At 42.4% G+C, this 25,564-nt stretch overlaps 1 protein-coding gene across 5 annotated transcripts in view; it reads left to right on the top strand.

Moving 5' to 3' along the window:
• Positions 1-1,781: 1,781 nt before the first annotated feature.
• LOC125455057 (TNF receptor-associated factor 5-like) overlaps positions 1,782-25,564 on the top strand; it is a 72,469-nt gene continuing 48,686 nt past the window's right edge. Inside the window, exons 1-3 of one of the 5 annotated variants that reach the window (XM_048536578.2) lie at positions 1,998-2,543; positions 16,702-16,784; positions 18,275-18,317. The gene's annotated coding sequence lies outside the window, so the exon portion shown is untranslated. Of the gene's footprint in view, positions 1,845-1,997; positions 2,544-16,701; positions 16,785-18,274; positions 18,318-25,564 lie in introns of those variants that run through there. The other 4 variants (XM_048536577.2, XM_059648586.1, XM_059648585.1 and 1 more) reach the window with 4 other exon arrangements.

Here is a 25,564-nt window from a genome sequence, read left to right as displayed (position 1 = left end):
ATCATCAGTGAACATCCCCACTTCTGATTTGAGGATGGGGCAATAGGTCATTGATGAAGCAGTTGAAGATGTTTTGGCTGAGGACACTACACTGAGGAACTCCTGCAGTGATGTCCTGGAGCTGAGATGACTGACCTCCAACAAACACAATCATCTTCCCATCTGCCAGGTATGTCTCTAACCAGCGGAGAGTTTTGCCCCGATATCCATTGATTCCAGTTTTGCTAGGGCTTCTTGATGCCACATTCGGTCAATTGTAGCCTTGATGTCTCACCTCACCTCTGGAATTCAGCTCTTTCGTCTATATTTGAACCTGGCAAAACCCAAACAGGGCATCACTGAGCAGGTAATTGCTGAGCAGATGCTGCTTGATAGTACTGTTGATGACATCTTCCATCACTTTACTGATGATTGAGAGTAGACTGATGGGGCGTTAATTGGCTGGGTTGGATTTGTCCTGCTTTTTAAGTACAGCACATACTTGGGCAATTTTCCACATTGTCCAGTAGATGCCAGAGTTGTAAATGTGTGGAACAGCTTGGCTAGGGCAGCATCATGTTCTGGAGCTCAAGTCTTCAGTACTATCACTGGAGTATTGTCAAGACCCATAGTCTTTGCATTATCCAGCGTCTCCAACTGTATTTTTGATATCGTGTGGAGTGAATCGAATTGGCTGAAGACTAGTAATTGTAATGCTGGTAACCACTTGGGGAGGCTGAGATGGATTATTCAGTTGGCACTTCTAACTAAAGTTTGCTGCAAAAGCGTCAGTCTTATCTTATGCACTGATGCGCTGGGCTCTTCTATCATTGAGGATGGGGATATTTATGGACCCTCCTCCTCCAGTGAGTTGTTTACTGTCCACCACCATTCATGACTGGATGTGGCAGGACTGTTTAGCTTAGATGTGCTGTGTTGGTTGTGGGATCATTCAGCTCTGTCTATCACTTGCTGTTTATGCTGTTTAGCATGCAAGTAGTTTAGTGGCTTCACGAGGTTGATACCTCATCTTCAGGCATGCCTGGTGCTGCTCTGCTCCTGGCATGCCCTCTTCCACACTCCATTGAATGAGGGTTGATCCCCTGGCTTTGATGGTAGTGGTTGAGTAGGAGATATGCCTGGCTGTGAGGTTACAGATTGAGCTGCAGTACAGTTCTACTGCTGTTGATGGCCCATAGCACCTCACGGATGCCCAGTCTTGAGTTGCTACATCTGTGGGAAGTCTGTCCCATTTAGCACGGTGATAGTGCCACACTACACAATGGAGGGTATTTTCAATGTGAAGGCGGGTCTTGGTCTCCACAAGAGACTTATGGAAGTTGCTGTCACTGATACTGTCATGGATAGATGCATTTGCAGCTGGCACATTGGTAAGGATAAGCTTAAATATGTTTTTTTCCCTTTTGTTGGTTCCCTCACTACCTGCCACAGAACCAGTCTGGCAGCACTGTCCTTTAGGACTTGACCAGCTCGATCAGTAGTACTGCTGCTGAGCCACTCTTGGTGGTGGACATTGAAATCCCCCACTAGAGTACATTTTGTATCCTTGCCATCCTCAGTGCTTCCTGCAAGTTCAATATGAAAGAGTACCGTTTCATCAGCTGAGTGGGGGGGGGGGGGGGGGAACAGTACGTGGTGATCAGCAGGAGGTTTCCTCACTCATGTTTAACCTGAAGCTGTGAGACTTTATGGGGTCGGAGTCAATGTTGAGGGCTCCTCGGGGCAACTCCTTCCTGAGTGTATACCAGTGTGCTGCCACTCCTGCTGGTTCTGACCTGGTGGTGAGAGAGAACATATCCAGGGCTGGTGACGTTGATGTCTGGGACATTGTAAGGTATGATTCTGTAAGTATGATTATGTCAGGCCTTTGCTTGACTAGTCTGTGAGACAGCTCTCCCAGTCTAACCCCCAGATTTTAGTGAGGGGAACTTTGCAGTGTTGATAGGGCTGTTGCTGCAGTAGTCTTTTCTGATGCCTGGATTGCTGCCAGGTGATCCGTCCTGTTGATCTCAGACATCGTGCTGCGTCTTTTTCCAGCTGAAGTGAGGTTCGGGGGGTGGCAACCAAATGGACCACAGTGTACTTAACACCATTCTGTGATTCTGTATCAACACATTTTAAATCCCGGATCCAAGCGAGAGTAATTGTGATCTCTCATCAATACTGGAGGTGGAGAACCTCCATTGACATGGGATTGGGATTACAGCGACAAATTTAGATTATGAATGGGGTGAGCTCATCACGCCAATAGTTGACAGTAAATGCAAGTGGAGGTGAAAGCAAAAAAAAGACGCGTGTTGTCCGGGTGACTGAGCTGTGGTGATTCTGAATGGTTAAAACTCTAATGGCCGAGAGTGGAAAGGGCTAACTCGAAATCCAGAGGCTGGCTGTACGTGGGTGACTGCTGTCGCGTTTCCCTTTACTGTCGGTTTCGATTTTACATGTTGCCACTTCCTGAAAGCGCCTGGCTGATGGTGCACTGTGAGCGGAGAGCGCTGCACCGACTGTAATGCGAAGGTTTCCCCCGAGACCAGCTCCGGGAGGTAAGGCGGCTTTGACCGTGATTTATGCGGCCCCTTGCTTGAGCGCTGGCGACCTGACAGAAATCGCAAGAGTGACCTCAGATTCACCGACTGACTTGCAGGGTTGCTGGTTGTTTTGAAGGCTTTTGTTTTAAACGCACGGTTGTAATCACTAACCCGTTATAGCGAAATTCAGGCGTTTTCCTATCTGAGGGCGAAAAGGAGGGAGTGCCTGTCGCCTTTAAAATGGCGCTGAAGTGTACAATCCTAACGTTGTCTGTCTTCTCTCGGTCATTCCCAGTGTTGTGGTGGTCACAGACTGGCTTATTGTTATTGTGATGAGGCCGGGCAGCTGACCCTGCACCCTCGCGGGGAACAGCAGCTGATCCTGAGCCAAACCACTGCACTGTAAACGTTCACAGGAGGAAGTAGCAAAATGTGGAAACTCTAGGTCCTGTGAACTTCTTGTGCGAAAGAATCTTGTTATTTCTCGATTACTTGCTACAGTTTCCTCAGTAGATTTAACTTTATATTACCTGATGGCATCAGTCAAGGGTACATTGTGTCTCTAAATATTCCTGCAACGTACATGGAGAAAATACTGCTGGTGATGTCAGTGGTTAAAAACATTTGCAGACCATTCATTCCTTTTATTATGCAATAATATGGTCATGGATTAAAATAGTAGGGCACTCCTTCATTTTCTAGTAATACAGGCCGTGGATTACCTGGTTTAATATAGAGGACACAGGAATACCACACGAACGCATAAATAGTTCTGCCAATGATAACTACCGAGTTCTGGCGGAAAAAAAGCAGGTTAGTCAGCGTATTTAACCAGCGAGGAGCTGGTACAATTTATCACCCCGTGTTGGAGTCTCTTACCCCCAATCATACCTTCGCCAAGCATAATTTAAAAAGTTTTGAAATCTGGAAACAAACAACAGAAAATTTCTGAGGAGATGGAGGTTCAGCTGTTAATGTTTTAAAACAATGATTCATAACCACTATACAATCTTTGATGCTATAATCAAATTTGCAATTGAAGACTTTAATTAAGGACTCATTGCATATTGCACTCGGGGCATTGATATTTGAAACATTAGCCATTGAAAAATTATCAGAATAACCTTTCTACCAGAATATTTAAAAATAATTTCCCTCTAATGGCACAATGGTAATGTCCTAACCTCTATACCCAGAAACCCAGGCTTTAGTTCCACATGCTCCAGAGGTGTGTAACATAATCTCTGAACAGGTTGATTAGAAAAATGCATTAAATAAAAAAATTCCAGTTGATCAGGATTTTTTAAGTCCTGCCAATATTAAAAGCTACTAGTACAGAACCTATTAAGTCACTGTCAGATAGAAAAAGTTTCCATTATAATCCTTTAATACAAGATTATTAAGAGGCCAAATAAAATTTATTTTACAAAACTTGTTTTACTATAATCCACATTTATTAAAACATTTCATGTATTGATCACATTTTCTATGCACAGTGTTTACTTAAGAATTATACAATTTATACTCACAAAACAGTGTAAAATATTTTATAATGCCATAACCCTATCTCATCATGCCAATGTTTGTAATGGAAACATTGGCCTAGATAGTGTTTACACCCCAGTTCAAATGTGAGTTCAATGATGCTGACAGCACACAGATGCATTCACTGGGTCTCCTTGCATCATCAAGCTGTGAGGGTCTGTCAAGAGAATGAGTGGCACCCCAAGAGCTAAATGCACTGATCTTGATGAAGAGAGGTGTATATAGCAGACTTTCAGTAAATCTGGATATGAAAGAATGCAGCTGAAAGGGAAGTCAAGTATTGCCAGCAGCATCCCACAGTAAAACTACAGATCCAGAAGAATCCCTGTTCCTCCTGGCTCCCTATTCGGATGAATAAAAATGTTGCTAGCGGACCTTGTTCGCTCCACACTGCCCTCCAACCCCATTACACCCGGCACCTTCCCCCTGTTTTGTGAGTATAAATTGTATAATTCTTAAGTAAACACTGTGCGTAGAAAATGTGATCAATACATGAAATGTTTTAATAAATGTGGATTATAGTAAAACAAGTTTTGTAAAATAAATTTTATTTTGCCTCTTAATAATCTTGTATTAAAGGATTATAATGGAAACTTTTTTTATTTGACAGTGACTTAATAGAAAGTGCTACACTTGCCCTCACACATCGTCCCTCACCACTATCCCAGGCCCCAAGATGACATTCCATATTAAGCAGAGGTTCACCTGCACATCTGCCAATGTGGTATACTGTATCCATTGTACCCGGTGTGGCTCCCTCTACATTGGGGAAACCAAGCGGAGGCTTGGGGACTGCTTTGCAGAACACCTCTGCTTGGTTCGCAATAAACAACTGCACCTCCCAGTCGCAAACCATTTCCACTCCCCCTCCCATTCTTTAGATGACATGTCCATCATGGGCCTCCTGCAGTGCCACAATGATGCCACCCGAAGGTTGCAGGAACAGCAACTCATATTCCGCTTGGGAACCCTGCAGCCCAATGGTATCAATGTGGACTTCACCAGCTTCAAAATCTCCCCTTCCCCCACCGCATCCCAAAACCAGCCCAGTTCGTCCCCTCCCCCCACTGCACCGCACAACCAGCCCAGCTCTTCCCCTTCCCCCACTGCATCCCAAAACCAGCCCAGCCTGTCTCTGCCTCCCTAACCTGTTCTTCCTCTCACCCATCCCTTCCTCCCACCCCAAGCCGCACCTCCATCTCCTACTTACTAACCTCGTCCCACCTCCTTGACCTGTCCGTCTTCCCTGGGCTGACCTATCCCCTACCTCCCCACCTATCCTCTCCTCTCCACCTATCTTCTTTTCTCTCCATCTTCGGTCCGCCTCCCTCTCTCTCCCTATTTATTCCAGAACCCTCACCCCCATCCCCCTCTCTGATGAAGGGTCTAGGCCCAAAACATCAGCTTTTGTGCTCCTGAGATGCTGCTGGGCCTGCTGTGTTCATCCAGCCTCACATTTTATTCTCTTGGACTCTTAAGTACTCCTAGTTTGGACTGAGTTAATTGTCAGTGTGAAGGTCTGGATTCAGTCAGTCACAAACTAAAGCAATCTTGCTATATTCATCTACTCCATTTGTAGAAGTGTTAATGACTCCCGTTGTTTTATTAGCAAAACTAAACTTTATTCATAAATTATCTGCGAGTACTTGACAAAACAGTTCCAGTTTGACATAACAGAACAATGAAAAGTGATATTTCTCAGTTGAGCATTTTGCAGTCTTGTATGCCTCAAACCAAATGCAAAACTGAAATTCACTAAATGTAGACCAGAAGCTATGCTCATTTCAATATAAGCCCAGTCCTTGAAAAACCTAAAATGCCATCCCCTATTCACAATTCCTTCGCCTCCGCTGCACCTGCACCAGGATGAGGCATTCCACTCCCGTACATCTCAAATGTCCTCATTTTTCAAGGACTGCAACTTCTCCCCCGCAGTGGTCGAGAACACCCTCGACCGTGTCTCCCACATTTCCCGCAACTCATCCCTCACACCCCTCGTCCTCACGTACCATCCCACCAACCTCCGGAACCAACACATCATCCTCCGACACTTCCGCCATCTGCAATCCAACCCCTCCACCAAAGACATTTTTTTTCTCCCCACCTTGTCTGCTTTCCGGAGGGAACACTCTCTCCATGACTCCCTTGTCCGCTCCACACTCCCCTCCAGCCCCACCACACGCAGCACTTTTCCCTGCAACCTCGGGAAGTGCTACACCTGCTCCCCATACCTCCTCCCTTACCCGCAAACTAGGCCTCCAGGAAAATTTTCCACATCAAGCAGATGTTCACCTGCACAACTGCCAATGTGGTATACTGCATCTGCTGTATCTGTTGTGGCCTCCTGTACATTGGGGAAACCAAGTGGAGACTTGGGGACTGCTTTGCAGAACACCTGCGCTCAGTTTGCAATAAACAACTGCACCTCCCAGTCTCGAACCATTTCAACTCCCCCCTCATGTTCCTAAGATGACATGTCCATCCTGGGCCTCCTGCAGTGCCACAATGATGCCACCCGAAGGTTGCAGGAACAGCAACTCATATTCCGCTTCGGAACCCTGCAGCCCAATGGTATCAATGTGGATTTCACAAGCTTCAAAATCTCCTCTCCCCCTACCGCATCCTAAAACCAGGCCAGCTTGTCCCCGCCTCCCTAACCTGTTCTTCCTCCCACTTATCCCCTCCTCCCACCTCAAGCCCCACACCCATTTCCTACCTACTAACCTCATCCCACCCCCTTGACCTGTCTGACCTCCCTGGACTGACCTATGTCCTCCCTACCTCCCTACCTACACTCACCTTTACTGGCTCCATCCCCACCTCTTTGACTTGTCTGTCTTCTCTCCACCTATCTTCTCCTCTATCCATCTTTGATCCGCCTCCCCCTCTCTCCCTATTTATTTCAGAACCCCCTTCCCTTCCCCATTTCTGATGAAGGGTCTAGGCCTGAAACGTCAGCCTTCCTGCTCCTATGATGATGCTTGGCCTGCTGTGTTCATCCAGCTCTATACCTTGTTATCTCGGATTTTCCAGCATCTGCAGTTCCTAGCATCTCACTCCAGAGGTTCTTTTCAAGGGCACATTCCAGAATAAGATGTGTGCCAGTCTATTCACCACTGCAGCTGTTTCAAAGGCACAAGAGAGTACAGGCTTACATGAAAGATCTAACAGGTAGTGCCTTTCTCTCCACCAGCCAAGCTATGTATTGGTGCTTGTTGGAAAATTCTGCCAATGAGGCATTCTGCCGAATGACTTTGATGGTTCTGCTCAAACAACTATCCAGCAGATCAACCATCTTCTTTTCCTATGATGAAGTTACGTACTGACTGCTGCCTATGGATGTGTGGGTCAAAGATGTTTGCCAGTACACATTTTTCCATGAGGGACCACTGATGCAATGTAGGAAACTACTTTGAGTGTTCCATCCTTCACAACACCAAGGACAAATAGAACCTCAGCATATGGTGACACTAGGTGATTACATACTGAACGTCTAGGTATGGTTTGATACAGTCACACACAAACGTGACCGTCAGGGTGAGGCTGACATTGGCTACATTCTTTCACACTCTATGCAGAGATTTTGACATGGTGACTCTGCCCAGCCGATCCATCTTTGGCTTCCAGAGGAAGTGGAAGATGGCTTAGGTGACAGCTGTGGTGCAGGCTCAGGGAATGGGCCAGACCTGTGCCACATGCATAAACAACAGGAGCAGCTCTCACATGATGATCAAATTTTTATCTACTTTGGAAAGGGGTCTGTACTCTCACATGTCCAGTTTCTGCCTCACCTTGGTGATATGCTCCTCCCCATTTTTAGCCTGGCCCTTCCGAATCATATGCTTAGCGTTTTCAGGTAATCTGATATGATGGTGCAGAAGATAGCAGATCAGTCATCCAGCTCCTTAAGAATTTGATCGCACTATTGGCCCGATCAGCATAGGCTCCTGAGGCCAGACTGAACTGGTTGCTGATGCTAATGAATTCTGTACACCGACAGTGGATCTGAGCAGGGAGCAGTGATGTATCCATATAAAGGAGGCCTCTGCTGCCTGCGATTGTCACCCATCTCGAGCCTGTGTTTGTTCTGATGGACTCAGCGAAAGCCTCTGTGCAACACACAAACAAGGCAAGATAGAGGGCATCCCTGCCTGACTCAAGATCTGATTGGGAAGCTACTGTATTTGTGTAGAGCACTCAGATCCAAATGCAGATCCCCTCCCAAAGTACATCTATCAGATAGGTGTGTAATATTCTGTCCAAGATCTTTTCCTTGCCCAGACAGACAATGCAAGTGTCAATGATGTTGTTGTGCGCCTGGGTGACCACAGTAACACAAGGCTCTCAGAGGTAAATCACCAACCTCTGAACAGACCTCACCTTGTTAAGGAACACTAGACAGAAACTTTTCATATACGTTCAGCAGTCAGATTGGCAACTCCAAATTTCCTGCCAATTGTTATTTCAGGTGTAAGGACTCTTTTTTAATTTGGCAATCTAGATTTGGAGCAAATGTGGTCGATCTGCCATTGGTGACGCTGCATATCATGTCAGTTAGGTTGCCCAGAGTCAACCAGGCAGATTGCCTGGTCACAGAGGTCTGCAGCACAGAAAAATGTTCTTTGACCCATCGTCTCCATACTGGTCATAGAGTCATAGAGGTCTGCAGCACAGATAAATGGCACTGAAAGAGATTTGTTGCAGTCTGGTGGCTGTGTCAGATGGGGAACAGGAGGAACAAAACCCATGCATCACCCAGGCTCCTGGCTCCAGCTTTGATGGGGAGGTTGTGGGGTTGGTGGTGGCCAAGCTTCGTAACCAAGACCTCAGATCCCATTACAGACCCCCAGGAGGCCATTTCAGAGAGTACAGCTAATGTTAAGCAGTGACTGGAGGAGCAGCAGAGGAGTAACAAGAAGAAGAGAGAAAGATGAACTCTATTGCAGTAAGATCTTGCACTTCATTCAGTGTTTCAAGATGGTGCTGCAGTGTGGCAACGTTTTGCATATAACACATGAAAAATCACTAAAAGTTTGTGAAACAATAAATCTAAATCTAAATTGTCTATGTCCAAGTTTATGCTGAAAACCACATGTAAGATCTTTTACTGTTAGATTTGATAATGAATCATTCAAATTCATCTTTTGCTTTGAAAAGATGCAACTGAAATTCAGACGTCCAAAATAAGTTTTTAACCAAATAAGAAACTCAAACCCTTACACTTCACAATTACATTATTAAATTTGTCTACAAGATTAAGTTTCATGCATCTTAATGCATCCATGTAACAAGTTTGGAGTACCTGCTTTATTGCAAAGAATTTTTGTCACATTACTTCAGGAAAGTTGTCATTGTATCAGAGGCAGTTCAGAGGAGGTTCACTAGATTGATTCCAGAGATGAGGGGTTTGTCTTATGAAGAGAGAGTGAGCAGTTTAGGCCTATCCTGTCTGGAGTTTAGAAGAATGAGAGATCTAATTGAGGTACATAAGATACTAATGGGCACTAAGGAAGTAGACATAGAAAGTAGGTTTCCTTAAGTGGGGCAATCTAGAACAAGAAGTGATAGTTGTAGGGATCGCAGGTTTAAAAAAGAGATGAAGAGAAATTATCATGATTCTGTGGGATTCACTCGCGTACGGTAGATCCTGGGACATTGAGTAAATTTAAAGATGTGTAAGACAGATTTTTATTTAGTATTGGGGAGTGGGTAGGAGAATGGAGTTGAGAAGACATTGGCCATGACCATATTAAATGGTGGAACAGGCTCAAAGGACTGAATTGTCTTTTCTAGTTCTTACTTTCTTATGATTCCTGATACCAGACTACAGTTTGCAACCTTCTCCATTTGTTTTACATGACCAAAACCAGATACACACAACATCTTTAAATAATGGATGTGCAGAAAACCGAAACAACTGTGTTTTGTTTCCTCAAGTAGAGTCAAAACTCTGTTTATCTTTTCCAACCATGAATTTTTGTGCAAATTTTTGAAGAAAAACTTACAATATTACATCCATTTATCTTTGAGTCTTACAGCAAGGAAACAGATCCTTCGGTCCAACCAGTCCATGCTGACCATAATCCAGAATTAAACTAGTCCCGCCAGCCTGCACTTAGCCCACATTCTTCCAAACCTTTCCTACTCACGTATTTGCCCAAAGTGTCTTTTAACTGTACCCGCATTCACCGCTTCCTCTGGAAGTTCTTTCCCTACTCTCATCACTCTCTGTATTAAAAAAAAAGTTGCCCCTCATGTCTTTTTTAAAATCTTCTCTCACCTAAAAATATGCCTCCTAGCAAGTTTTATTATGAACAAGAGTCCAAGAAAGAAAGTATTTCCTCCAAAACTGAAGCTACCAATTTGTTTCTTATCCTGTCTTCACTGTTCCATTTTCTCATCTCAAAACAACCTTAGCTCAGTGTTTCCTAACATGGCCATGGAAACATATAAATCATACATCCTATAGTTTCAGCAAACAAAGCACTGTGTCAGCTAAAATTGTACATTGACAAATTGAACCCTGGAGCAACTAGAAATGAATAACTTTGAACCATTGCATTTCTTCTAGTTTCAGTACGAATTTACAAAAAAAAGCTTTACATAATATCAAAACAAATCTTCGTCTCACATTACATACACTGGTAAATTACCTATAGCAACACACTGGATCCTGGTTCAACAGCTCATAAACTTTAAAATTCTCATCCTGGTATTCAGTTCCCTCTAATGCCCACTCTATTCTCTGTAATCTCCTCCAGTCTGACAAACCTTCCAAGGTCTTTGCACTCCATGAATTCTAGCCTCATCAACATCCCTGATTTTAAAGGCATTACTCTTGGTGCCTGTGCCTTCATTTGCTGAGGCTGTAATCTCTGAAACTTCATTCCTAAACCTCTCCACCTTTGCTTGTTTCAGATGCTCCTTAATATTTACTTCTGTCTATGCTTTTGGTCATCTTCCCTATTACGTCATTACATGCTTTGGTTGTCTGATTTTGTCCATGATGATCCTCGAGAATTCCTGTATTTGAGGTGCTATATTAATATAAGTTTATGATTGTTGTACATTTGAAAGTTTCACCCACACCCAAAGACCTAGTCTTGGACTTGACACAGTTGATTTCGATGCTTTTACATGGAATTAATAGATGGCAAGAGGCTGAAAATGAGGTTGGTGGCTAACTGCCCTGTTAACAGTAACAGAGTGGTTGACTCCATTTTAAACGTTGCAATCTCGACTTTAATATGGAAATTGGTTGTCCTATGATACAGTACTGCAAATGGTTTTTTTTTTGGGGCCTTGGTTGGGTCTGCACCATGCAATGTATCATCCGCATCACAGACAAAACAGAAAAGACCTGTTAAAATGAAAACATTGAAGTGGATTGCTTTTCTGGAGCCTAGAGAAATAATTAGGTTGCCAGCACCCAGAAACCCACCCTCCACGTTTACAATCCCCTCTTGCAACTCACCTTTTTATCAACTTCCCAAAGCCTGATTCTGAGGCCTCAGTCAGGCAGGCTGAGTAGTAAGGCCTCAAAATGACAGGGTTCTGGACCTTATCAGTTGCCCAGAATCATTTACCTGAATTAGATGCAGTCCTACAGTTTCTCACTATGCATCAGTCATGTTTAGATACCCAAACAATTGAATGCCATTCTTCGGTGTCTAATCAAAGCTGTGTGCTTTCCAAAAAAGTAATTTGAAGAAATGCTGGGCTGAAGTATTACTATCACTTGATTTTACACGTGATGTGAAATTACCATCAGTTACTTTTTAAAAACCATTGCTACTTGCTAATCTGATGAGAAATTTCTTAGGTTTGAAATTGTCCAGTGAGTAAGATTTGTGACGACAACTTTAAATGAACTGAAACAGATGAAACTACAATTTTTAATGGTGAAATGTGCCTCATTGGATTATTTTTGAAAACTTAAGACTTTTTAAAAAAACTTAATTGTGCGTATAAGGGTATATTGGACAATTTTGATTGTTTTGTGTATATCAAAGTCGTATTCTAAATAGTACCAAGAAAATGAGGCAGGTCTGACATCATAATAGTCTCTTTAATAATCAAATGGCAACAGATGATGTCAAAACAATGATTACTTTGCAAGATTGACTCTGTGGAAGGAAGTTCTTCCAGTTATTTAATTTTATCCTTCTGGAATATTAACTACTCTGACACGTTACTGCACTCTGCTCTGTACTAACTCACATTCACAAGACACTGACATTCTAATCATCTCTTCCAACAGCAGTCAAATATCATAAACATAAACCATAGGAGACCATGAGATTTGTGAATACCACTTTTAATCCAATAGTGACAAAATATCCATATTCCCTATCATTAAGGGGTAGGCCATTTAGAACAGAGTTGAGGAGAAACTTCTTCACCCAGAGAGTGGTGGATATATGGCATACTTTGCCCCAGAAGGCAGTGGAGGCCAAGTCTTGGATACTTTCAAGAAAGAGATGGATAGAGCTCTTAAAGATAGTGGAATCAAGGGTTATGGGGATAAGGCACGAACAGGATACTGATTGTGGATGATCAGCCATGATCATAATGAATGGTGGTGCTGTCTCAAAGAGCCGAATGGCCTTCTCCTGCACCTATTGTCTATCCTAACAATTTATTCCAACCAACAAAATCTTCTAGAATACCCACTACTTTCAAAAACAATGTTGATTGTACAGCACCTTAAATTAAAGCTATCACAGTTATTTTTCAATATGGTGCCCACAAATTAAGCCATGGGACATGCTGTTTCTAGTCTGGACACCAAAACGAGGGATTGCAGTCTCATAATAACGGATCAAAGTCTTTGGAAATCTCTACGCTTAAAAAGCTGTGGTGCTCCACCATTAAATATATTCAGGCCAGAAATGAGAAATCCTTGCAAGCTAAACAGGTCAAGAAATACAGCCATCAGCCGGAAGGCAAAATTGAAGTTGAGAGGCGGCGATTTTATTGGAAATGGAGGAACAGGTCAAAAGAGACAAATGTCCTACTCACGTTCCTGTTTCTTTTTAGGTTCTTAAATATGCTTGGACCTGTGAGAGCTGCTATCATTTAGTGGCACACTTTTGTTTATTAATCTTATTAAGTATGTATTCGTGCGCTGTTTGTCCATATGCCATGCTGGAGTATAGATAAAATGCAGCTGTTAAAATTCATGTGCAACGTTGCTTATTTATTTGCTTGATGCTGATAAGTCCGGTTCGTGTGTACGTGTGCAGCGAAGGTTCGGCTTGGGTGGAGAGCAGCGGATGTGGTGCTGTTGTTGCTGGTACCGCCGTTACTCTCCGGGAGCAGGCGGAAAGTGCGGGGATTTCCAATCATTTACCATTGGCGTCAGTCTGCGGCAGGCAAGAACTTTCTTCTCCCCTCGCTGCCTTCTGTGGATCTGAGCTCGTTTCATTTCATTCTGGCTCTCAAAACAAAAATCAACGGTTTCCAAGGCGAGAACAAACGAAATCGAAAATAATGAAAGTTCTTCTGAGTTAAGTCTGGTGACAAAGAACTAACGCCCCGAATTTCACAACCGACAGCATAGTTTCCCCCTCTTTTAAATAATGGTGCAAGGGGGATGAGAAAGTCTATGCACATTTGTTTAAATGCGTTGCAGTGTTTCACTAGTCAACAAAATAAGGCCGTGGGGGTCGCCCAAAACAGTTTACAACCATTTCAGAGAACAAGATAACAAAGTGTGAGGCTGGATGAACACAGCAGGCCAAGCAGCATCTCGGGAGCACAAAAGCTGACGTTTTGGGCCTAGACCCTTCATCAGAGAGGGGCTCTGCAGTTCCCAATATCTAAGACAACAAGATGTAGAGCTGGATGAACACAGCAGGCCAAGCAGCATCAGAGGAGCAGGAAAGGCTGACAATTTGGTTCTGGACCCTTCTTCAGAAATGGGGAGGATGGGGGGGGGGGGGTCGTGAGGAGAAGATAGGTGGAGAGGAGACAGATTGGTCAAAGAAGTGGGGATGGAGCCGGTAAAGGTGAGTGTAGGTGGGGAGGCAGGGAGCTATTTGAAGTGAGCTCCTCGTTGCAATTTGGGGAAACTCAGCTAATTTGCAGCAAACTCCCTAGCAGCAATGTTGAATCTCCTGTTGATTGAGGGATTGAAAACTGGCCAGGACATTGTAGGAATAAGCCACTTCCTCATTTTCATGTCACGGAATCTTTTGCATCACCACCCGCCCCCACCCCCGTGAAAAGGATTCTAGGGCCTTACTTTAACCTCTCAACATTTTTTTTTAAAAATCACCTCCAGTAACGGAGTACTACTCCCACCTTCAGTACCGCGCTAGAATACCTGCTTTGTGCTCAAGCCCTCCAGTGGGGCTTGAACTCTAGACCTGCCGACTCGGAACCATCAACCGAACCACAGCAGTCTAGGGGTTGGTGGGAAGATTTTTCTGTAATTATTGTTGACATTTAGCAGGATGCAGCAAAAGCCTTTTACACGTCCCACACTTTAATGCAAACTGTATGTGTATATGTATAAATGACTGATACAGAGTCTCTAGAAGGAGGGTATTGGTAAAATGGGCTCCAAATGAGCAGGCACTTTACAGCTTCTAAAAACATGAAGCTATGCTGAGGTCTCTGTGTTAAGAAAACTTGAATGTAAACCATCTCCTATCAATAGCGATAACAAAGTGTGGAGCTGGATGAACACAGCAGGTCAAGAAAAGGCTTTTCTGATGAAGGGTCTAGGCCCAAAACGTCAGCTTTTGTGCTCCTGAGATGCCGCTTGGCCTGCTGTGTTCATCCAGCTCCACACTTTGTTACCTCGGATTCTCCAGCATCTGCAGTTCCCATATTCTCCTATCAATTGGTAGCTTGAATGAGGCTGCCTTCTCCACCACCACGCATGACAAGTGGGATTGTCAATAAATGAAGTATTCTTCAATTTTAAAACTAATTGACCTGCCGTGCTGTTCTGTAGATCAATTGACCAATTTAGTATTCCTAGTTTTCATTTTTGTTTGACTTCAATTGCCCATTGGTCAGGTGGTTGTGGGCAATTTTTCAAATCTGCAATAAGCCACATGGCCCTTCAGCTTAAGCTGTACCATTCAGTAAGATCATGGCTGATTCCTGATCTTTAAACTACGACCCCTAGTTCTAGATTCTCCTCAAAGAGGGAACATTGTCTTTACATCTACCCTGTCAACACTCCTCAGGATCAAGTTGCTTTGTCAAGTTTGCTTCCATCAATTTGAATCTTATTCTTCCAGTGGATATAACCCGACTCTGTCCAACCCATCCTCCTAAGGCAACCTGCCTATTCTTCATATTGGGCTAGTAAACCTCCCTGAACTGTTTCCAACATATCTACATTTGTCCTTAATTATAGAGGCCACTACTGTTCACTGTACCCCAGATGTGGTCTAATTAATGTTCTGTAGTTATTTTAATCAACCTGTTTGGACATGCTGTGACATACCTCCAGGGCAAGTGGGACTTCAACCCAGATCTTGGGACACTACCACTGTGTCACAAGACCCTTTCCAATGCCCTGTACAGTCGAGGCATAACATCTCTGCTTTTTTCATTTCCATTCACAAATAATAGTAACATTCTATTAGCTTTCTTACACAAAGTCAATATAGTCCCAGCAAACTGTAGGGCTAATCTCTCTAAGAGAAACTGGTGGTGAGTTTAACTTGAGGGTCATCACGTCTCGGGTAAGGGATGAGTTTGAGAAGGTAATACCTTCGTGGTAACCTCAGCCAGAGCAGTGATGTTGCTTTGCATAACAAACCAGCTGTCCAGTCAAATGAGCAAACTGACATTAACCGTAGACAAAAGATAATGGGAACTGCAGATGCTGGAGAATCCGAGATAACAAAGTGTGAAGCTGGATGAACGCAGCAGGCCAAGCAGCATCTTAGGAGCACAAAAGCTGACGTTTCAGGCCTCGACCCTTCATCAGAGAGGTCTAGGCCTGAAACATCAGCTTTTGTGCTCCTGAGATGCTTCTTGGCCTGCTGTGTTCATCCAGCTTCACACTTTGTTATCTTAACAGTAGACAAGATATATTGTTATCTCCTAACAGGTGTTTGCTAAGTCTATTCTGCATATTTGTAGTCTGTAGAACTGACTAAAACTAATGTGGAACTGACTAAAACTAATGTAGGACATCCAACTAGCTCCTCTCAGACAATCATATATTTCTCAGTGGGCTGAGCTATTCCAAAGCTTTTGAGTAAACCCTTTCAGGCTTATGCAACAATATTCTCGATAACTTACTTTTCTGCCTACCTTTGTGCTTTCAGCAAATTTAATAACCAAAGGGAGTTTGTGGTCCCTTCATATTTGGATGGAAATCATGCAAACACTCCAGCCTATTGAAGCCTAGGAGTAAAATGTATTTAAGCTGCCTGGTACGGAAATGAATGCAACATCAAAGAAAATACAGAAAATAGAATGATAGGGTATATAAATCATGTTGCACTTAAAGGTTTGTAATCCTGTTATTCAAAGAGTGATGAATCGCAACCTAGAAATTAAAACGCAATTAAGATTGCAAACAGAAACTTCATAATAGCTTTCACAGGGGTGCTCTGTATCCAACCTTGCCTCAAATTAACTCTTTTTTTTGTGACAGCATCTAAGTCAATGAGGAAAGATAGTTGGTGAATCTATGTGCTTTGACTTCATGGAAGGTTTTGGTTCTTCATTTAACATCCAGTAAGTTCATAATACTATCGCGTGTTTCCTTTTAAGGTCTAACTGTTTTATGAATTGGTTGTTTGTCTTTTTCAAAAAAGTTGCCAACAAAATTAAGTCAAAGAGGTAAGCACAGGAGGAAACCACTGCATTTTTATCATAATGGAGAAACCAGCAAAATTCTACAGAAAGAGCAGCTGTGATCATAGCCAGCTCAACAATTCAGAATAATTGTTCCAGGCTGGTGTTCATGTATTCTGACAGCTAGTTTCCATCCTGTACAGCCATCCTAATACATGAACATCAGCTAGCAGCAAAACAGCATGATGAACTCTCCTTAATATTGGTACACTCAGACAATGAAGGCCATCAGTTTAACTGGGACAAAGTAACCATAGTAGCCCAAGCCAAACATAGGCACACACGGAAATTCCTAGAGGCATGGTTCTCCACCTGTAATGCAATCAACAAACACATAGAAGTGGGCCCCATATACAAACCCATACACATCAAAACCAGAAATGACACTATTCCTAATAACAGAATATACAGTATAAATTCCCAGCAGAGTTGAATAACATTGTTTCATTGGTGGTTCCACTATGATGTCATCTAGCATGGTGATGAAACATCTGAACGAGAACAAGCCAGCTCGATGTTAAGATAGCATTTGGTTATCTTCCACAGAAATGTAGAAAATAGGAGCAGGAATAGTACATTTCAAGTCTGCTCCACCATTCAATATAATCATGACTGATCACATAACTCTGCACCTTGTTCCCACTTTCCCTCCGTACCCTGTGATCCCTTTAGCCCTGAGAACTTTATCTAATTTCTTCTTGAAAACATTCAACACTTTGGCCTTGACCACTTTCTGTGGCAAGAGAATTCCACAGGCTCATATCTGTCTGGGTGAAGATGTTTCTTCTCATCTCTTATTAATAACCTACCCCATACCCTTAGACTGTGACTGATTCTGGACTGACTGGTTATTGGGAATACCCTTCTTGCATTTACTTTATTAGGTCTGTTAGAATTTTATTGATTTCTATGAGATATCCCCTTGTTTGTTTAAGCTCCTGTGAATGTAGTCGTAACTGATCCAGTCTCTTCAAATATTAGTCCTGCCATCCCAAGAACCAGTCTGGTAAACTTTTGTTGCTCTCTGTCCATTACCAGAGCATCCTTCCTCAGATAACGAAACCGAAACTGCCTACAATACACCAGGCATAGTCTCAACAAGGCCTTGTACAATTGCAGCAAGACATCCCTGCCCCTGGGCCCAAATCCTCTTGTATTTTGGCCATCATGACGATTTATCTTCCTCAGCGCCTGCTGTATTTGCCTAGTTACTTTCAGTAACTGGTATATGAGGACACCCGGGTTTCATTGTGCTTACCCCTCTCCTATTCTGATACCATTCAGTTAATAATCTGACTTCTTGTATTTGGTATCAAAATCTGAGGAAGGGTCACTGGACCTGAAAAATTAACTCTGATTTCTCTCCACAGATTCTGCTGGACCTTCTGGGCTTATCCAGCAATATCTATTTTTGTAAGCTCACATGTATCACATCATTCTTCATCTGTCATGCATTTACCCACTCATCCAATGTGTTTAAATCATACTGAAGCATCTCTGAATCGTCATCATAGTTCATCCTCCCACCCAGCTTTGTGTTAACTGTAAACTTGAAAATATTACATTGAGCTCCTTCGTCTAAATCATTACCATATGTAATGAACAGCAAGGTCCAAGCATCGATCTCTGTGGTAACTCACTAGTTACTAGCTGCCGTTTGGAAAAAGACCCATTCATTCCTACTGTGATAATGGGAACTGCAGATGCTGGAGAATCCAAGATAATGAAATGTGAGGCTGGATGAACACAGCAGGCCCAGCAGCATCTCAGGAGCACAAAAGCTGACGTTTCGGGCCTGGACCCTTCATCGGGTCTAGGCCCGAAACGTCAGCTTTTGTGCTCCTGAGATGCTGCTGGGCCTGCTGTGTTCATCCAGCCTCACATTTCATTCATTCCTACTGTTTGTTTCCGGTCTGCCAACCAGTTCTTCTTCCATCTTTATTCACAATCCAATGTGCTTTAACTTTCATGCTAATCTCTTAAATGGGACCTTATCAAAAACTTTCTGAAAATCCAAGTAAACCACACCCACTGCTTCCTTGTCTTAAATTCTACTTATTACATCCTTGAATAACTCAGCATTATTTCCCTTTTGTAAATCCATCCTGGCTCTGTCCAATCCTGTCATTGGTTTTAAAGTGCTCTGTAATAAACATTTTATAATAAACTCCAGCATTTTCACCATTACCGATGTCAGACAATGGAGTCTATAATTCTCTGTTTTCTCTCTAGCTCTTTTATAAAGTAGTGGGGTTACATTAGCTACCATCCAATCCAGAGGAACTATTGAATCTTGAAAAATGATCATCAATGCGTCCACTATTTTTAGGGCCACTTCTGTAAGTACAATGAGCTGTGGATGATCAGGCTCAGGGATTTATTGGCTTTAGGTCCCATCAATTTCCCCAAGACAATTTCTCGACTAATACTGATTTCTTTCAGATCGTCCCTCTCTCTAGACCCTGCATTTCTCAACAATTTTTGGGACTTATTTGTATCTTCCCTTGTGAGGACAGAATCAAATCTGTATTTAATTAGTCTGTCATCACCTCATTCTCCATTATAATGTCCCCTGTTTCTGACCGTAAGGGAGGTACATTTTTCTTGACTAATCTTTTTCTCTTCACAATACCTGTGAAAGCTTTACAATCAGCTTGCATGTTCCTCTCATGCTTACGCTCCTACTCTGTTTTGTCCTCGTAATCAATCCTTGGGTTCTCCTTTGCTAAAACATAAGCTATTGCCAGTTCTTAGGTCTGCTGCTTTCCTTGGTCAAGTTTTATGCCCCTTCCTTGGACCTTATGCTGTGCCTGATTTCCCTTGCTGACCATGGTCAGGCCTGCTTTTTTGTTTATTTTGGTGCTAGACATGAATGAACAATTATGGCAGTTTCTGCATGCACTTCCCCGATGTTTGCTGTTGCCAATCCACTATTATCCCTTTGGGTAATGTTCAGCAATTTATCATTGCCATTTCAAGCCTCGTACATTCATGGTTTCTGAATGTAAATAGAGGAAACTTAGTCTCAGAATCAACTATATCATTTTCCATCTTAATGAAGAATTCTATGCTATTATGGTCACTCTTTTCCAGGGGTCCCCATGCAGCTACATTGCTAATAATTTCCTTTCTGATAATAAATTACCCAGTTCAGGATGACCCGTTTTCTCGTTGATTCTTCAATGTATTGATCCAGAAAACCATCCTGCACACACTACACATACGTTTGGACTTGTGATAGAGAAGGAAAGAGAAACGAGATCCTGCACGTAGACATTAGGGAGTTAGGTAAGAAATTGAAAAACAGCATTTCAAAGGTGGTAATCTCCATATTATTCCTGGTGCCAAGCAGTAGTGAGTATAGGAATAGAACAGATAAAGCATGGCTGGCGTGACAATGCTAGAGGAAGGGATTTAGGTTCCAAAAGCATTGGGATAATTGCTGGTGGAGGTGAGGCTTGTACAAGTTGGACAGTTTACATCTGAACAGGAATGGGACCAACACGAGGGGAGGTTTGCTAATGTGTAGCTGTTGTGGTATATTTAAATTAGGCTTAAAGAAGTCTGGGAACCTGACAAGTAATTCAGAGGAGAGAGAGCTGAGTTAAATTAGAAGTTAAAGTGCTGAAAGGCAAAGGAAACTTAAACTAGGTAAGAAACAAGTGAGTTTTGTGAAGATAAATGGGACTTATTTTAATGCAGGTACCTGAGGAATAAGATGGACAAGCTAAGGGCACAGGCATACAGGAGGATGATATCATAGCTGTGATTGAGAACTGTTGAAAGATGGGCAGTTTTGGCAGAAAGAATTCTGAGCGATAGAATATACCTGAACATGGGGAGACATCGATCAATCAGGGATAGTCAATATTGATTTGTTCAGAGAAGATTAGGTTTGACAGATTTGATTGAATTTTTTTGAGAAGGTATGTGGGAATATTGGAATACAAACAAAATTGCTGGAGAGGCTCAGCAGGTCTGGCAGCATCTGTGAAGGAACAAACAGAGTTAATGTTTCGGGTCCGGTGACCCTTCCTCGGGAATATTGATGACAGTAATGCATTTGATGTCATCGACGTGAACGTTACTAAAGGGTTTTGATAAGACCCCTCATGGCAAATTGGTCAAGAAAATCAGAGCTCCTGGGACTCAAGGCAAAATAGCAGGTTAGATCTGAAATTGACTTAAAAGCAGGGAATGGGGGTGATAGTTGAGGGATGCTTCTGTGACTGGAAGTCTGTTTCGAGTGGGATTCCCCAGGAGTTGGTTCAAGGGCTCTTGCTATTTGTGGCATACTGACCATTTGGACTTAAATGTAAGGGGCTTGATCAAGAAGTTTGCAGATAACACTAAAATTGCTAGGCTGGTAAATAGTGAGCAAGATACTCCTAATCTGCAGAAGGATATCAACAGACTGGTCAGGTGGACAGAGTAGTGACAAATGAAATTCAACCTAGTAAAGTGTGAGGTAATTTACTTCAAAATTCTAACCAGGCAGTGGATTACACTGAATCTTAAGGCCCTGGAAATTATTGGAGATCCAGAGGGACCTTGGTGTATATATCCACAAATCCTTGAAAATAGCAGAGTTGGTTGTAACAATGGTTAAGAAGGCATTTGCTCTAATTAGTTGAGGCATAGAATACAAGAGCAGGGACGTCATGCTGGAACTGTATTAGTTGCTGGTTAGGTCACAACTAGAGTATTGTGTGCAGTTCTAGTCACCACATTAGAGGAAAGATGCAATTGAACTAAAGTGAATGCAGAGGAAATTTAACAGGATTCTCTTGGGCTGGATGGCCTGAGCTATGGGGAAAGATTGAATAACCAGGAGTTGTTTTCATTGAAGTATTGATGGTTGAAAGGAGACCTGATTGAGGTATATAAGATTATAAGGGACCTTCTTATGGTGGGTAGGAAGGCACTTATTCCATTTGTAAGTGGATAATAACCAGGGGCATAGATTAGCTAAGAAGTAGAGGACTAAATGGAGATTTGAGGAGAAATTTCTCAACCCAGATGGTGAAGGTGAGTCTGAAACTCACTGCCTGAAAGAGTGCTTAAGTCAGAAATTCTCATAACATTGAAACAACATTTAGATATTCACTTGTGTTGCCATCAGCTACAGGGTTCTGGGCCAGGAGCTGGTAAATAAGACTGCTGTAGTCAGATCGTTGTTCACTAATGTGGACATGATAGACTGAATGGCTTCCTTCTGTGCTGTAAATATGCATCATCTATGAGTTGAACAAAGATGATTAATACTATGGGATGTTACTTAATTGACATAAAATTATGTTGCCAGGCATAACATTAGGAAGCAAATTTGACTTAAATTATTCATATTACCATCCTCTTAATTCCACTTTCTGAAGCTCATTAATATGATATTTACATGAAGCTGTATGATGTTAGGCATTTTATTCTTGTATGTGTAGGGGAAGTATCATGAACAGAATAGTTTAAAACAAAGAATACGTCTGTGACCCTTGTGATTTTATGAAGGCCTGATAAGCTCTAGCTATTAAGTTTTGGGCATAAGCTTGTCAATTTTGAAACTCTATCATCCTCCTTCTGACACCTTCCCAACCCCCATTTTCTTCTGTCTGCATCATTCACACACAATATAATCGTTGATAGAAGCTGATTAAATGGACAGGAAGAATTAATTTATCTGTTTTATGTTTCAAAGACTGAATGGAAAAGCTGGGGCAAAATTAAATGGAATACTTGATTTTGTTATTGCTAATATCGCATTTTTATTAAAGATTACAGTCACTGAATAACTGCTTATTTATACCTATAGACTGGGTGATTCCTAAGTTTTAACAAGAACTCAACAGCTACTGAGAAAGAAGGCTTTGTAGTTTGTTCTTTCCTCAGTAGTTTCCTATAAGTGCTTCAGTGTGGAATTATGCATGTGATGTATGTTCTAGGACTATGTTGCACAATGCAAAAGTCATCTGTTGGAATCGTAATAACAAAACCAAAAGATTTTTGGAGAACTTGGATAATGAAAGTGTTCTTCCTGCAGATTTCAGGACAAATTTCATTTTGAGTTACCTTAGACCGTAAGGTGGAGGAGCAGTATTAGGCCATTTGGCCCACTGGGTCTGCTCTGCTATTCAATCGTGGCTGATATGTTTCGTAACTACATTCTCCTGCCTTCTCCCTGGAATCTTTGATCTCCTTACCAATCAAAACCTATCTACATCTGTTTTAAATATACTCAATGATTTGGCCTCCGCAGTCTTCTGCAACAATGTGTTCTATAACCTGGCTGAAGAAATTCTTCCTCATCTCATATCTAAAGGGTCAACCCTTCATTCTGGGTTTGTGCCCTCAGTTCCTAGTATCTCTTGTTAGTGGAAACATTTTCTCCATGTCCATGCTAGCCAGGGCTCTCAGTATTGTATACGTTTCAATGAGATTTCCCCTCATCTTTCTAAACTCAGAGTATGGACCCAAAGTCCTCAAATGCTGCTCATATGACAATCCCCCAGATCATTGTTGTAAACCTTCTTTGGATCCACTCCAACGCAAGTACACCCTTCCTTAGGTATGGGGCCCAAAACCACTCTTAATAGTTCAAATACAGTCCGACCAGAGCCTTATACAGTCTATCAGCTGTACATACCCACTCTTGTATTCTTGCCCCCTCGAAATGAATGCTAACATTGCATTTGCTTTCCTAACTGTAACAGCTACATGTTAAGCTTAAAGAATTCTGAACCAGGTCTTCTAAGTCCCTTTTTATGCTCCAGATTTCTAAACGGGGAAAGGCTTCTGAAAATAATTTACGTCTCTATATTTGTCCTACCAAAAGTGCATAACCTGAAACTTTACCACATTGTTTTCCATTTGCCACTTCTTTGCCCACTCTCCTGACCTGTCCAAGCCCTTCTGCAGGCTCCCCGTCTTCTCAACAGGACCTGCCCCTCGATCTAATTTTGTATTATCTGTAAACTTAGCAATAATCCTCTGAGTTCCATTGTTCACCTCATTAATGTGTAATGTAAATAGTTTTCGTCCCAACATGGATGCGTGCAGAACTCCACCAGCCACTGGCTGCCATCCTGAGAAAGACCCCTTTGCTCCTACTCTCTGCCGTCTGCCAATCAGCCAGTCCTCTATCCATGCCAGCATCATGCCCCTAACACCATGGGTTTAATTTTATTTCACAGTCTTCTGTGAGACAGCTTGTCAGAGGCCTTCTGGAACTCAATAATTGATCATGTCCACTGGCTGTCTTTTGTCAAAGTTTCTCGTGACCTCTAACCGAATTCTATCAGATTTGTCAGTTGTGACCTCCCCTTGATGAAGCCGTGCTGATTCAGCCCTGCTTTCCCATGCATTTCCAATTACTCCGCAGTCTCACCCTTCACGTATCAAAAAGTCTTAGAAAAGGTTTGTCATGGATGAATAGTCTGTCCAGTCCCAAATTCCAGCCATGTAATATTACATTTTGAAAAGCTAGTGCCAGTTAAGTGCAGTTGGAATGAAAACTATTTGGAGCATTAGAATAAGGACAGAATTAGGCCAATCAGCCCTTCAAGTCTGCCATGTCTTTTGACAAGATCATAGATAATCCAAGATAACAAAGTGTGGAGCTGGATGAACACAGCAGGCCAAGCAGCATCTCAGGAGCACAAAAGCTGACGTTTCGGGCCTAGACCCTTCCAGGCCCGAAACGTCAGTTTTTGTGCTCCTTAGATGCTGCTTGGCCTGCTGTATTCATCCAGCTCCACACTTTGTTATCTTGGATTCTCCAGCATCTGCAGTTCCCATGATCTCATATCATAGATAATCTGACCCAGTTTCAACTCTTCTTTCCTGCTGGCTTATCATAGACCTCAACTCCCCAATGTTTTCAGAATCTGCCAACTTCCTTTTAAATACTTTCAGTGAGGTAGCTTCCACAACACTCAGGAGGAGAGAATTCCAAACATTCACACTACCCTCTGGGTAGTGTTCTTTGCACTCAGTTTTAACTGAGTTTCCCTTTATTCTCTAGCTATATCCCTGGATCAAGACTCCCATACTAGCAGAAATGTCTCAACATCTACCTTGTCAAATCCCTTCAGAATCCTGTATGCTTCAAGAAGATCCTCACACTTCATTCTTCTAAACTTTAATGAATAAAGCCCTAAACCATTTAGCCATTTTTGATAAGTCTACCCCTTCATCCCAGAAATCAGCCCAGTGAATCTCTTTTTTTGAATTTTCTCCAATGCTAATATAGTATTTCTTAAATATAGGGTCTGCAACCACTCATTGTCCTTCAGATGCGGCCTCACCAATACCCTGCTCAATTGTATCAAGACTTGCCTATTTTTAAAACTCCAAACCCGAACAATAAAATATTCCTCCCTTCTTGAAATGGAACATATTAATGATTTTTCAATCTTCTGGAACTCTCCTGGAATCCAGTCAATTTTGAAATATTTTGACCAATGTCTCCATTACCTCTGCAGTAGCTTCCTGTAAAATCATTGGATGCAGGTCATCGGGTCCTGGTGACTAGTCTGCATTTAGTTTGATTAGTTTTTCCAACTGTTTTGTCCTTCACAATAGAGACAAACTCACCTCTTGCGAGTTTGAGAGGTCTGATTATGCTTTTCTGGAAGGGAGTGCTGCTTTTTTAAGCATTCAGTATTGTT

This window comes from Stegostoma tigrinum, chromosome 9 (assembly GCF_030684315.1).
Source record: "Stegostoma tigrinum isolate sSteTig4 chromosome 9, sSteTig4.hap1, whole genome shotgun sequence".
In the NCBI taxonomy this organism is placed as follows: Eukaryota; Metazoa; Chordata; class Chondrichthyes; order Orectolobiformes; family Stegostomatidae; genus Stegostoma; species Stegostoma tigrinum.
This window is presented reverse-complemented; position numbering and strand designations above follow the sequence as displayed.